Genomic DNA, 13,062 nt, shown 5'->3' with positions numbered 1-13,062 from the left:
AGAGGGATTGGCGTGGACCGTGCTAGTGGATCGGTTCTAAGCCACTACTGGTTTTCACCAGAGCCCGCCGCAAAGCGGGATGGTCTTGCTGCGGCGGTAGTGACCAGGTCGTATCCACTACCAACGGCTCAACCTCTCTGGCTGCTGAAGATAGGCGCGGTACAAGGGAGTAGACAGAAGCAAGGTCGGACGTAGCAGAAGGTCGGGGCAGGCAGCAAGGATCGTAGTCAGGGGCAACGGCAGGAGGTCTGGAACACAGGCTAGGAACACACAAGGAACGCTTTCACTGGCACAATGGCAACAAGATCCGGCAAGGAAGTGCAGGGGAAGTGAGGTGATATAGGGAAGTGCACAGGTGAAGACACTAATTGGAATCACTGCGCCAATCAGCGGCGCAGTGGCCCTTTAAATCGCAAAGACCCGGCGCGCGCGCGCCCTAGGGAGCGGGGCCGCGCGCGCCGGGACAGGACCGAGGGAGAGCGAGTCAGGTACGGGAGCCGGGGTGCGCATCGCGAGCGGGCGCTACCCGCATCGCGAATCGCATCCCGGCTGGCAGCGGAATCGCAGCGCCCCGGGTCAGTGGATCTGACCGGAGCGCTGCAGCGGGGAGAGTGAAGCGAGCGCTCCGGGGAGGAGCGGGGACCCGGAGCGCTCGGCGTAACAACTATTACCCGAAGACATATAACTTACTAAATATGTTAACACACATTGTACTAGCTTCAGCGTGTTTTTGTTTGAATCACCCATACAGGAAGCTGTATAGTCCTCTCATTGTCTGTGCAGTGTTGTCTCCAGCTCTCCGGCTCCTCCTTCTGTCCTGACAGTAAGTTGTGTAGTCCTCTCATTTTTAGTATGTGTTGTCTCAGCAGCTTCTCCACTCCTAATTCTCTCCTTAAAGGAAGTTGTGTAGTCTTCTCATGGCCAGTGTGGAGTTAGGTCAGAAGCTCATTGGATCTTCCCCCTCTCCTAACAGTAAGTTTTGTAGTCCTCTCATTGTCAGTGTGTTGTTGTCTCAGCAGCTCTCCATCTCCTCCTTCTCTTTTGACATTAAGTTATGTAGCCCTCTTTTTGTCTCTGTAGTATGATTTCAGCATCTCCCGGCTCCTCCTTCTCTCCTGAGATGATGCATTATCCTCTGCTGTCTCAGAAGCTATAGCCCATGAGTGATTTCACCACTTTTAACCAGACCCTTCAGCTACATCACCATCTCTCTATCATATACACATATACATATATATCTTTATTTGGACATTTAGGGAAGAATGAGGTGTGGTTACAGCATGCTGCCTTGTGCTGAGCAATGCCACATGCAGAGGAGCAGACAGGGAATGAATACAGCAGGTACAATGTTCTGCTGTGTTAAGCAGTGTTCTTCAGCAGACATGGGAGGGGATCTGGTAAGAGTTCTGTTGGAGGGGAGTAAGTAGGGTGGGAGGACTTTGATGAAGAGCTGAGCGAAAGCAATGCATTCTGGTAATTGTAGTACTGAGCAACTGTTTATGCAGGAAGAACAGTGTTTATCTGACATAGGAAGGGAATCACAGACACAGAAAACAAATAGATTTTTGGGGATTCGGGAGTGCCCCTATAGGTTCATAAACTTTTCAGCCATGACACAATCACTCATTCGTTTATGTACAATCAGAGTCACCGTAGTCATTGTTGGGGGTAGAGTAGTAGAAGTTTTTTATTATTTGTACATTAAATGATTCTTTAAGTTTTTTTTGTTTTTTGTTTTCAGTTAACAAAACGCACTGATTAATCTGGTGCCCCGGGGCATTTTCTGAAGCTCTTTTAATACATTTTTTTTTTGTCTTTTTTTTTTTTTTAAAGGTGGGTAAAGATAGTAAAGAGAAGAAGCAGAGAGAGGTGCAGCGTGAAATAACTTATCACCAAACAGTCAAATACCAGTTCAACAAGCTGAGTACAACGATCTGTGAATTCCCTCTACCGATAGGAACCCCATCAGATTTGTTTTCTAGAGCAAAAATATTTTTCCCGTACTTTCTGAACCAGTGCAAAAAATGCTTCTATCAATGCCAAGCAAATACAATTTGTTCTAAATGTGCAACATGCGGTCACAGGTGGAAATGGTGTCAAGCACGATAGGAACAATACAAAAAAATAAAATTAAAATAAAAAAAGATCACACAAAACTAATTGTAATGAATGCTTTAGCACCATAAATGTATCAAGCCATTTCTGATCATTGTATTTGGTCGGTGACTATTTACAGTATGTACGGTGATAGCTGCCTTTATTGTCCAGCTACATATGAGACATACATTACCGCCGTCGTAGGAAAAAACACATTTACCAGAAACCATTAAAATGTAGCACAAATAGTGCCCAACATAAATAGAGGCCACTGTCGGCTTTGCCCTTTTATGTAGTAATTTCTACAATTGTCGCCATCACTAAAAACTACACAAATGGTTTAAAATTTTGGGGTACAGGTCACTTAGGCTACTATTTGGGTTACAAATTTTGCAACTTTTTGATGAATGAGCCCAATAGATCAATGTGTCCAATTGCATCAATATCACAAACCCCGTGGCCCTAGTATATAAGGGGAGTTAACAATTGTTGAACAAACACCTAAAAAACACTTTTGAAAACACTTTTAAAGAAAACACTTTCACCTAACGCTGTAAACATGACTTCATTTTTTACACGTTTTACTGCGCTTCAGGTGGCGTCCTCAGGGGTAATGGCATGAATGAATGCCAGACCCTTAGGCTCAGGCTAATAAAAGTTATGTTTTATTTATAGTGTTATGTAAAAGTACAATTTTATCAATAGCGGAAATATATATTTTGGGAAACATTTAGGAAATGTAGGTCTACTGCTGATCAAGCCTTTTTTGTGAGTGCTGTACATGTGATGTTTTTGTATTTGGTGCGCCTTTTTGGTATTTTTTGCACCACTTGTGGATCCTAAGGGACTGTAAAGCCATATTAACATTTGGGCAGTGTGATTTGTTTATTTAGGTTTCCGCCGGGCCATTGTCACTATCACCCATTTATATTACTATTTTTGGGTGGCCAACATACTACAGCTTCCATCACTATTTCAATATGACAGCCCTAATTAATTTTTTTCTTTTGGCAGCGAAAAACCCATGTGGTCTTCCTTTTCCCATTTGCATTGCTTTATGTAGAAAACAAAAACACTAGTCAAAAAAAAAAAAAAAGAAAAGAATTTTTGAGATTTTAATTCAGAATTTTTTAAATGGTCAACAAGTTTATTAATGGGTAAGAAAATAGGGGGGAACTTATCAAGGCCCCATCTTTGACCAATTAAAAGATTTGGAGACTTCTTGGATGATAGAATGGACTGATAGCACACATCGTTAACACTACTACTATTTCTTTGAAGTACATTTAGATTTTTAGCATTTTTTTCTGAATTTTTTTTAAATTGTGTCCAAAGTCTACAAATTTTAGGCAACTGTTGACCATTTTTTCCTAATGAATGCTACACAAGTAGCATGTGCGCTGCCTCTCCATTCATTCTCTATCGGAGTTGCCATAACTATCAACATTATAAATTGCACCCGGTAGGTGGGGGGACCCTGTTACAGATGTGGCCCTGGGGTGCAAGAAATTCAAGATGAAGGGGTATTCCAGTGCCCAATAATTTCCTATCTCCTAATCACAGCGTTCAGATGTCTCTGCAGCTACCAAAGTGAATGAAAAAAGCAGCAGGGAATGTTAACGAGTCAGAATTTCTGCATGAAATTCTGTATGGAATTCCACATGAAAATTTCCACTGCAGGAAATGGCAATTAATTTCTTCGGAATTTACTGCAGAATTTTAACACAGAATTTTGTGCAGAAATTCTGCTGTGTGAACATAGCCTAACAGGAAACTTGGGTCCTTGTTCTTAAGAACACAGGGGCCTAGCAGTTGGATCCCCTCCCCCCTGACCAAATAGTTATTCCCTATCCTGTGTAAAGGTGATTACTTTTTTTTGTTGGGGAAAATCCCTATTCGACCGCCTATTCTATCTATTAGCCCAGTGGCTGTCAGAGCATGATGGGAATTTTCTTTTAAAAACATACGTTCACATGGAGAAAATTTACTCTAAAGGTTAATAACATAAAACTACCTCAGGAAACAATACAGATTCCAAACCTACAACATCAAAGACTAGAGAAAAAACGAAAACCAAGCAGCTCATCCCCAGACCGCGCCAAACAATTATAAAGTTGTTTCAATAAAAGATAATGTTTCACAACCTCCACGAAATCCAATTACTGCTCGGCAGCCACAGTTCGGGCTGTTACCGTCCTACTTGTTATATTATCATTGATTAATTCAATTCATAAAGTGGGATACCCGCAGACTCATTGGAAAAAATAAATTACAGCCGTAAGACGGAATGGGCCCGGAACAAATGATTTTCTATTTGCCGCGGACTATTTAGTAAGCAAAATTGCTTATTTTATGTCATCAAGTATTTAGAGTGAAAAATCTGCCGGGTGGTTTATGCGTGCTCCGAGGCAATATATTACAGCATCAGAATATTATTAACTCTATATGATTCGTAGAGGTTACACTGGTGCCCTAAGGATGAAGGGGGGGGGGGGGGGGTAGCACTTAGAAGGTAAGAAAAAATAAATGTTATAAATTGCACAATGTAGGTGGGGGCCCCGTTGCAGACATTCCACTGGGGTGCAAGAGGCTCAAGTTAGGGTGGTTTCACACCAAGTTTTTGCAGATCCGGGACCGCATATGGCAGGGAGAGGGGCAACCGCACACTGCCGCATGCGGTCCCGTATCTCTTATAGTTCTATGAGCGACCGGAGTCAAATGCTGCCTCCGGTCGGCTCAGATTTGCAAACGTATGCGGTTTTAGGTCCGGTTAGAAACCGCATACGTTTGCAAATCGGAGCCGACCATAGGCAGCGTTTGACTCCGGTCGCTCAGAGAACTATATGAGATACGGGACCGCATGCGGCAGTGTGCGGTTGCCCCTCTCCCTGCCGTATGCAGTCCCAGATCTGCAAAAACTTGGTGTGAAACCACCCTTAAAGGGGTAGGTCCAGTGCCCAATAATCCACTAAGCACACCGCTTGTCTGTCTCCAGTGGCTCTATGGAGAATGAATGGAGTGGCGGTGTGCATGCTTGTCTAGCATCTCCTTTCTGCAAGGAGAGTTGGGTTCGTGTTCGGGATATCACAGAAGGAAACATCAGGCAGACCCTCTTAATTGAACACTTATTTCCTGTCCTGTGGATAGGGGATAAGTTATTGGGTGCTAGAATACCACTTTAAGTCTTAATTGGTAAAACATGTATCTGTACATTAGCAGGTGGCTATAGATTTACAGTCATTCTTTATATTACACAATACTAAGTCCCTACAGAGACTCATGACTTGCAACTCCTGAGCCTAGATGCAAAGTTAAGAAAAGAGACTGTCAACAATCATGCACTATTTATTCCACAGCTATCCTCAAAAGTGGCAAGAAGTTAATTGATCCTTCCCCCGCCCAAGTGAATAGAACTAATCTGATATAGCAGACACAGTCGTCTCTTAATGTTTGGAACGGTGTCTAGAAAACAATGACATAAACTTAGCACTCACTTGAGAGCCACTGCCCCTTTAGTTCGTTAATCTACAAAAATACCTGGAAACAGACCCCAAAGCTCTAATATTGACAATCTATTCTAAGGATAAGACATCAAAATTATTGTGGCAGAAAAGTCACTGAACATTATCAACGTAATCATAAATGAGTATATTCTCAATATTGTTTACTACTTTTCCTACCATAAACAGTGACCTTCTAGTCCATGGGCAAGTTCTGGAATGGCAGCTTGGTTTTATTTAAATGAATACAACAGCAGACATAGCCTATAGACAAAAGTGGAGCTGTTTTGGAAAAAAATCCAAGACTTTGTCTCATCCTTGACATCTCCTCTTAAGTCTGAAACGGTCAATATCGTCGGTAAAGGAGATGAATAGGTTAATTGTACGAAATAAAAATTTCTGTTTATATCATTAATTCCCCAAATTTTAGTTACTTTGTTTTATATTTTTTAAAATTTAATACTCCTTTATTACATAATTTTTTCAGTTGTTTTCTTTTCTAAAGTCGTTTTTTGTTTTTTTCTATTTTTACGAGAAGTTATAAGAAGTGATGAGAAGTTATGAAAATCTGAAAATTTTCTGAGATTAAAATCAACCTTGTATCTTTTTATCTCATCTTTATCTTTTTAGACTATCACTTAAGCTAAACATTTCAAAAGTTTATCTTTTTAACAATTAAAAATTATATTTGAAGCCTGACACAAAGTTAAGTAATGATACACAATACAAAAACAAGGGGAAATTTGGTTAGTATTGGTAAAAATGAAGTAATTTATTCAATATTTGTCTTTAATCACTGCTTTCTGAATCTCAGAGGGAAAGACCATTGTCATGGTCACTATCTTATAATATGGGGTCAGTATCATGGTTGAGATATGACTTACTCTGAATGACTCTTTGTCTATGCTTTGGCATCTGCTTTAGTTCTGAAGGCTTCAGTATAATGTATTACTCTCCGGTCTCTGGAGGATACAAATAGTATTACTCTCCGGTCTCTGGAGAATGCAAAGGGCTGGCATTATATCTTTTCTTTAATCAATGCTTTATGCACCTTGAGCAGATCAGCTCTAAATTGCTGAGAGAGTCCAAGAACTGTGATTAGTGCTTTACTATTAATCATTGAAGATGACAGATGTTATAAAGTCTGGATGCATCAATATAAATGGCAGATGAACCAGAAATAATGCAATTTTAAACATCTATAAGAACATTCCTTTTAACTCTTAAGAGTCTGGACTGGTTGTTCACCGGCTGTACCATAATGCTCTTCTTGACCTCTTACCCCCCCATTAAAGCCTTGAAGCTTTTTAAATCAACAAATTGGGTAAACTTGTTAAATGATGTTATTCCTGGTGCAAGGCCTGAGTGGGTGAAGCATGACTCAGATTACAAATGGGAGAATAACTATGTTATGCTCCTCCCCCTCAGGCCCTTGACAAGGCATACATCTTTGGATAAGTTTTGCACCAAAATAGTAGAAAACAATAGAAACTGTTCTGTTCTCAGTGGAGGAATCCAGATAAAACTTTTCACTGGTGGCAAATGCTACAAGGCCTTGGGGGGTTGAAAGGTCATAGACCCTACCCCTACAACAGAGTAGTGCTAAATATATCGAATAAAAGTGTTATATGATAGATCATCGCTTAGATAGGCCATCATGCAAGCTAACTACCTACTGTATATCATGGAACAGATTTGACAGGTTATGAAGTTATAACCAATACATATGACATCTCTGGTGGTTAGGTAGTGGGCACTGTACATAGCTTTAACTCAATTGTCTTCATACTATGGTCTACAAGGGGTTTATTACAGACGCAGTACCAGGTTTATGTTTTTGATAAATGTATACAATAGGAGCCACCATTTCTTAAAATACAGCCCATCTATATGAATCTGTGATTGGCTAGGTGCATTGCTTGAGGTATCTGGCCACAAATGTGAAATATGTGACCACCCCTATCCCCATGGGCTACAATTGGGTTTTTGGGTCCATCAGACCCCAGGACCCAAGTATTACTGGTACCACCTCACCCCTGTAGCTACAGTATACCACTGTAATAATAACCTATAAACTCATTGAGACAAACAAAAAAGCATAAAATCAATCAGAACCTAAACAAAAACATCACTTTGCAACCGTATTTCCCGTTCTACAAACAAAACTATCAAACTTTGCTTTTGATATCTGTATTTGGTGGCAGAATATTTAAGCTACTGAAATGTCAAAGTGCTGACATGTTGTACCATTGTTCCTACGAAATTTCTCCCACACAGTGAAAATTATAGCCTAGTAAATTGCAGATTTTTATAACTCTGCCCCTCCCCCTATAGACCAAGGCGGTCATTATCCACTCAGTCTAGCACTTTGATTATAATGCTCCCAGGAAACAATGTATCCTAGTTTTCTTTACACGTTTCTATTCTTTGTTCTTCTCTGTAATTGAAAATTTTTAAAATGTTTCTAGATAAAACTGAAGAATATTTTGTTTTTAAAACCTAAATATTGGGAGGTGCAACCATTTTCTAGCAATAAATTGTTACATTTTGTTTTACAATTTTTCATTATTTTAGTTCCAAATATGAGTAGAATTTACCCGGCATAACCTACACCATGAATTGGCTCAGATCATCCTGTTCAAACGTTCTGTGATGCCGATTCCTCATATACATTGTTAGCACTTTCCGATGATGACGGCAAATATGGGCCTTAAATAGCTCTTATGTAGGACTACTCCTCCTATCTCTATTCACTTGCTTGCTGAAATCATGGTCCATGGGCAAAAAAAGTTCAGACTTTTCTAAGTTAGTTTTAATTGCTACTTAATTACTTAATTGTTAGTTATTCATTTCATTTTATTTTAATTATTACTTAGTTTTAGTTGATGATCTAAGACTACTGGAATAATGCCGAAACATGTCAGATCTGGTTTTATCGTGTCCATATGAATGCAATTGTGGATTTTAAAGGGGTACTCCAATGATCAGTGATTGGAACAAACTGTTTCGAACGCTGGAGATGGCAACGGGAGCTCGTGATGTCATATCCCATCCCCCTCATGATGCCACACACCGCCGCCTCAATGCAAGTCTATGGGAGGGGGCGTGACGGCTGTCACGCCCCCTCCCATAGACTTGCATTGAGGGGGCGGGGCTATGATGTCACGAGCTCCCGGCGCCGGCTCCAGCTTTCAGAACAGTTTGTTCCAAACGCTGAGCAGCGGAGTGCCCCTTTAAAATTACCACATAAAGAAGTTTTGTTCTGGAACCCAACAATGCTGAATCACATCATCTGCTAGATTCTAAGTAGACTATTGGGTGAAAATATTTTTTTGAGTTGTGATTCAGTAAATGTTCATAAAACCATAATCCTATGATCAAGTTTTAATTTTTTTAAACGATTTTTACAGAACAATTAGACAGCTACCTGAAATTTGGGGGGTTAGATATAGGATGTAATCATATTTAATGGGAGACCAAAGGGTCATTCTGTCCTATATAAAACCAGTACTATATATTATCGTTGATAGTTGGGGGGTAGTGGGTGGATGAGTCTTGATTTGGCTTTAAGATAAGATTCAGTGAGTTGATTTGAAATCACATGGTTAGAAAATTTTATTTACCGAGATATTCTATTGAATGGATGATCCGTCATTAAATACATCAAGGACGTCAATCTTTCGGCCCAACTTATTTATATACAAAAATTTTAGGCAGTGTTACTCTTTAGACCCTAGACTTGACCTAGACGTCAAACATTTAACCAACACGATCCTCATGCTAACATAGCCTTTTTGAGAGTTGGTATAATACATGAGCCACAAACCTTTCTGTCTTCTTCATTAAATTCCAAGGATGTAAATTTGACATATAGTCAACCATTATAAAATGTAAGATTTGGGGCCTTCAAACCAGTAGGTAGGCTTTATTGCAGGAATTGCATTGCCTACTTTGTCAAAAAATGTCTCCAAACCACAATACCCAGTATCTCCATAAATTACACGTTCCTTACACTACTTTTTAGATTTCATCTCTAACTTTAAAGGAAAACTGTCAGCTTGCTCCCCCCGCACTAATCATTGGTACTGGCTGATAGTGCAGGGGACGCTGATTAGTTTGATGCTTACCGTGCCCGGATCCGCCGCGCCGTAGTCTTCGATTTTTGGTATATGCTAATGAGGTGCTAACTGGCACCGGCCGGGCTAACTGGCACTCTGACGTCAACGCCGCGCCCAGCTCATCAATATGAGCAGGGGAGAAGAGGGAGAGGCGGAGGGAGGGGAGGAATATTGATGAGCTGGGTGGCGCTGACGTCAGTGTGCCAGTTATCCCGGCTGGTGCCAATAAGCACCTCATTAGCATATACTGAAAATCAAAGATTACGTCCAAACGGTGCGGCAGATCCAGACATGGTAAGCATCTAACTGATCTGCGTCCCCAGTACTACCAGCCAGTACCACTGGTTGGTGGGGGGGGGGGGGGGAGCAAGCTGACAGTTTTCCTTTAACCCAAAGTTAAAAACCTCAGACTGATCTACATGTTATTTTCCTCTATGTATCACTTTCTATTTCATTTCAGCTGCAAAACTGTAGAATACTTCAGTACCTATTACATTTGTGGTCAATGTTTAGGATAGGCCATTAATGTTTGATAGGTGGTGGCCATCTTGGATGTTTGCAGAATGAAGGGGCCATGATGGCATTTCCAACAAACATTGAATCCCCTTCATTGTTTAAACAACCATATGGACTATTGTGCCCGGGGCCATTGCTTTTCCTCATTTAGTTCCATTCAAGGACTAAATGAGGCATGACCGACAGCTCCTGGCACAACTGTCTGTAGAGTTGGGCCATTATGTATGTGTGAACAATGGATGGGTGGTGCATCAAGGACCTTTTATTGGGCTGATCCTAAAACTGTGACCTTTGCTCATAGATGGCCTATCCCAAGAATAGGCTACTAAAGTTACCTAGAACCCTTTTTACGGAGAACATTCCTTGAAATCTCTTAACAATGGATAAAGGGGGAGATTTATCAAAACCTGTGCTGAGAAAAAGTTGCTAAGTTGCCCATAGCAACCAATCAGTTAGTTGAAAGATATAATCGCGCATGCGCACTTTGCAAATTTCATTAGGAATTTCGCATGGAAAAAAAGGTGAACGAATATGCGAAATTCACGAATATAGGACAAACATTCCTATTTGTGGGCTGTAAAAAAAACTGTAGTTTTGTCATCAAACCCTATGGAACAGATTTATTAGTAGTAAGTAGAAAGTCTAAAAATGGAGCACATGTATCCCAGTGGTTCCTGCTAGTTTTAGCACATTTTAGTCAGTGTAGTCAATAGGTGCCCATACACTTTCAGAAGCTTGACATTCAATAGATGACATTCATTCGGCCAGCAGCTATCTCTGCCATTTCCGACGTACACATAAATGTTTGGTTTGACTGAGCGTTGCACTCTCGTTGAGCCATCGTAGCTTATATCTCTAAAAACAAAGTTCTGGGCCGTGTGCATAATCTTCTTCTTCCTAAAACTTATACGTCCAAGAAGATTTGGGTGGCATTATATATAAGACTGGTGAATGGCCTTGTAAAAGTTGTTACATATGTCTGATTTTTGACTAACGATTATGGGAACTTTAAAGGGGTAGTCCGCCCCTAGACTGCAGTCACGCCCCCTCCCATAGTCTTGCATTGAGGGGGCGTGACCATGACATCACGATCAGGGCATGGCCGTGATGTCACGAGCCTCTGGCGATGCATCCGATGCCCCCGCGATCAGACATCCTATCCCCTATCCTTTGGATAGGGGATAAGATAAGATATCTAGGGGTGGAGTACCCATTTAAGTTAAACGGGCGCTGCCATTAAAAAAAAAAAAAAAAGTTTTGATCAGTTGGAATCTGGGTGATAAGACCCTTACCAATCACAACAACGAGCCCAGAGACGTGTGCACTTAGTGAGTTCTTCTCCTGCTCTGCGACACGTGACCTGGGCAGCCTGAGGATGTAACACTTTGGGTCAGGGTCTGAGCACTCCCACTGACATCAGTCAGGGTTTGAACACTCCCTATGACATGTCAAAAGTTTTTTTATATTGGCAGGTACCCGAGACTGACTTTTAGTTGACAACATTTACGTAAAAAATGTTGCAGAATCTTTGTTGCATTCATCTCCTGACCCATTCCCGGAAAGTCATGCCCCTTTGTCGAACAAGGCACAAAAGTGTCTAAAAAGGGTCTAACATGCATTTAAAAAAAATTGGGATTATTAAAAATTGCACCAGAAATCTAGTGCTTATGCAGTAGTAAATCTACCTCAATGTCTTTACAGGGAATTGGGAACTTTGATTCCAAAAGTCAGCCCAAGAATTTTTGTAATAATATGTGACTGTGTAAATCTCTAGGGAATTGCAGAGATCCTGAGATCCTGTGTTGCCCCTGATAGGCATAGTGTTAAAGGGTACTCTGGCCCTAAGACATCTTATCCCCTATCCAAGGGAGAGGGGATAAGGTGTCTGACCGCGGGGGTCCCGCCGCTTGGGACCCCCACAATTTTGCATTCGGCACCCACCTCTTTGAGCTGCACGCTGCGCTGCCAGCTCATAAACTGCCGGGTGCCGACCACAGGGAATGCAAGATTGCGGGGGTCCCCAGCGGCAGGACCCCTGCGGTCAGACATATTATCCCCTATTCTTTGGATAGGGGAAAAGATGTCTTAGGGTCGGAGTACCCCTTTAATTCCAGCCACTAGAGAGATAGAACTGGTGTGTGGATCCTGTGGGGCATTGCAGAGTCCAAGAGGTTAGAAAGGGTAATGGGGTTGAACAAAGGAGTTTGTGTCCCCCTAATGGAATTTAGTTTTTGTTTTTTTCTGAAAATAATCTTTAAATGAGCTCAAAGTACCACCAAGTGCCTCTGAGTGTTCATTTTTTTTATTTTAATTTAATGAAAAAAATCAATCAGATGCCATATTACAAATATATTTATAGCATTGTGACATGGGAAAATATATCCTTAATATGGTGCCATGCACAGGCACCATGTGGCGGCACAATTTATGGTTGAATGATACAGAACTCGATTGACCATTATTCCCCTTGCACCCATCTCTGCCCCTCAAACTGCCCCTCACCCATTAATCTACCCCCATAAATGATGGAACAAGCTATGTGTTGGCCAGCCTCGGAGCGGCCATGTTTAATGTGTGGGTGATTATTTACAGACGCGGTTGTGAGACCAATGACTGGATGATTATAATCAATTACATCACTACTCTTTGATTAAAACAATACCATTTACTGGAGATTATGGCAGAATAAGTATTACTCATCATGAATCAGATTATATAGAAAGAATATTCAGATTACATTATTGGGAATACTTCATAACATATCTCTCAATGCTTTAATGAGTGATTCCATTCGCAAACAATACAGTTAACGTTATCCGAAGAATGTGCAA

This window comes from Hyla sarda, chromosome 2 (genome assembly GCF_029499605.1).
Source record: "Hyla sarda isolate aHylSar1 chromosome 2, aHylSar1.hap1, whole genome shotgun sequence".
Taxonomy (NCBI): Eukaryota; Metazoa; Chordata; class Amphibia; order Anura; family Hylidae; genus Hyla; species Hyla sarda.
Note: the sequence above shows the minus strand (reverse complement) of the source record.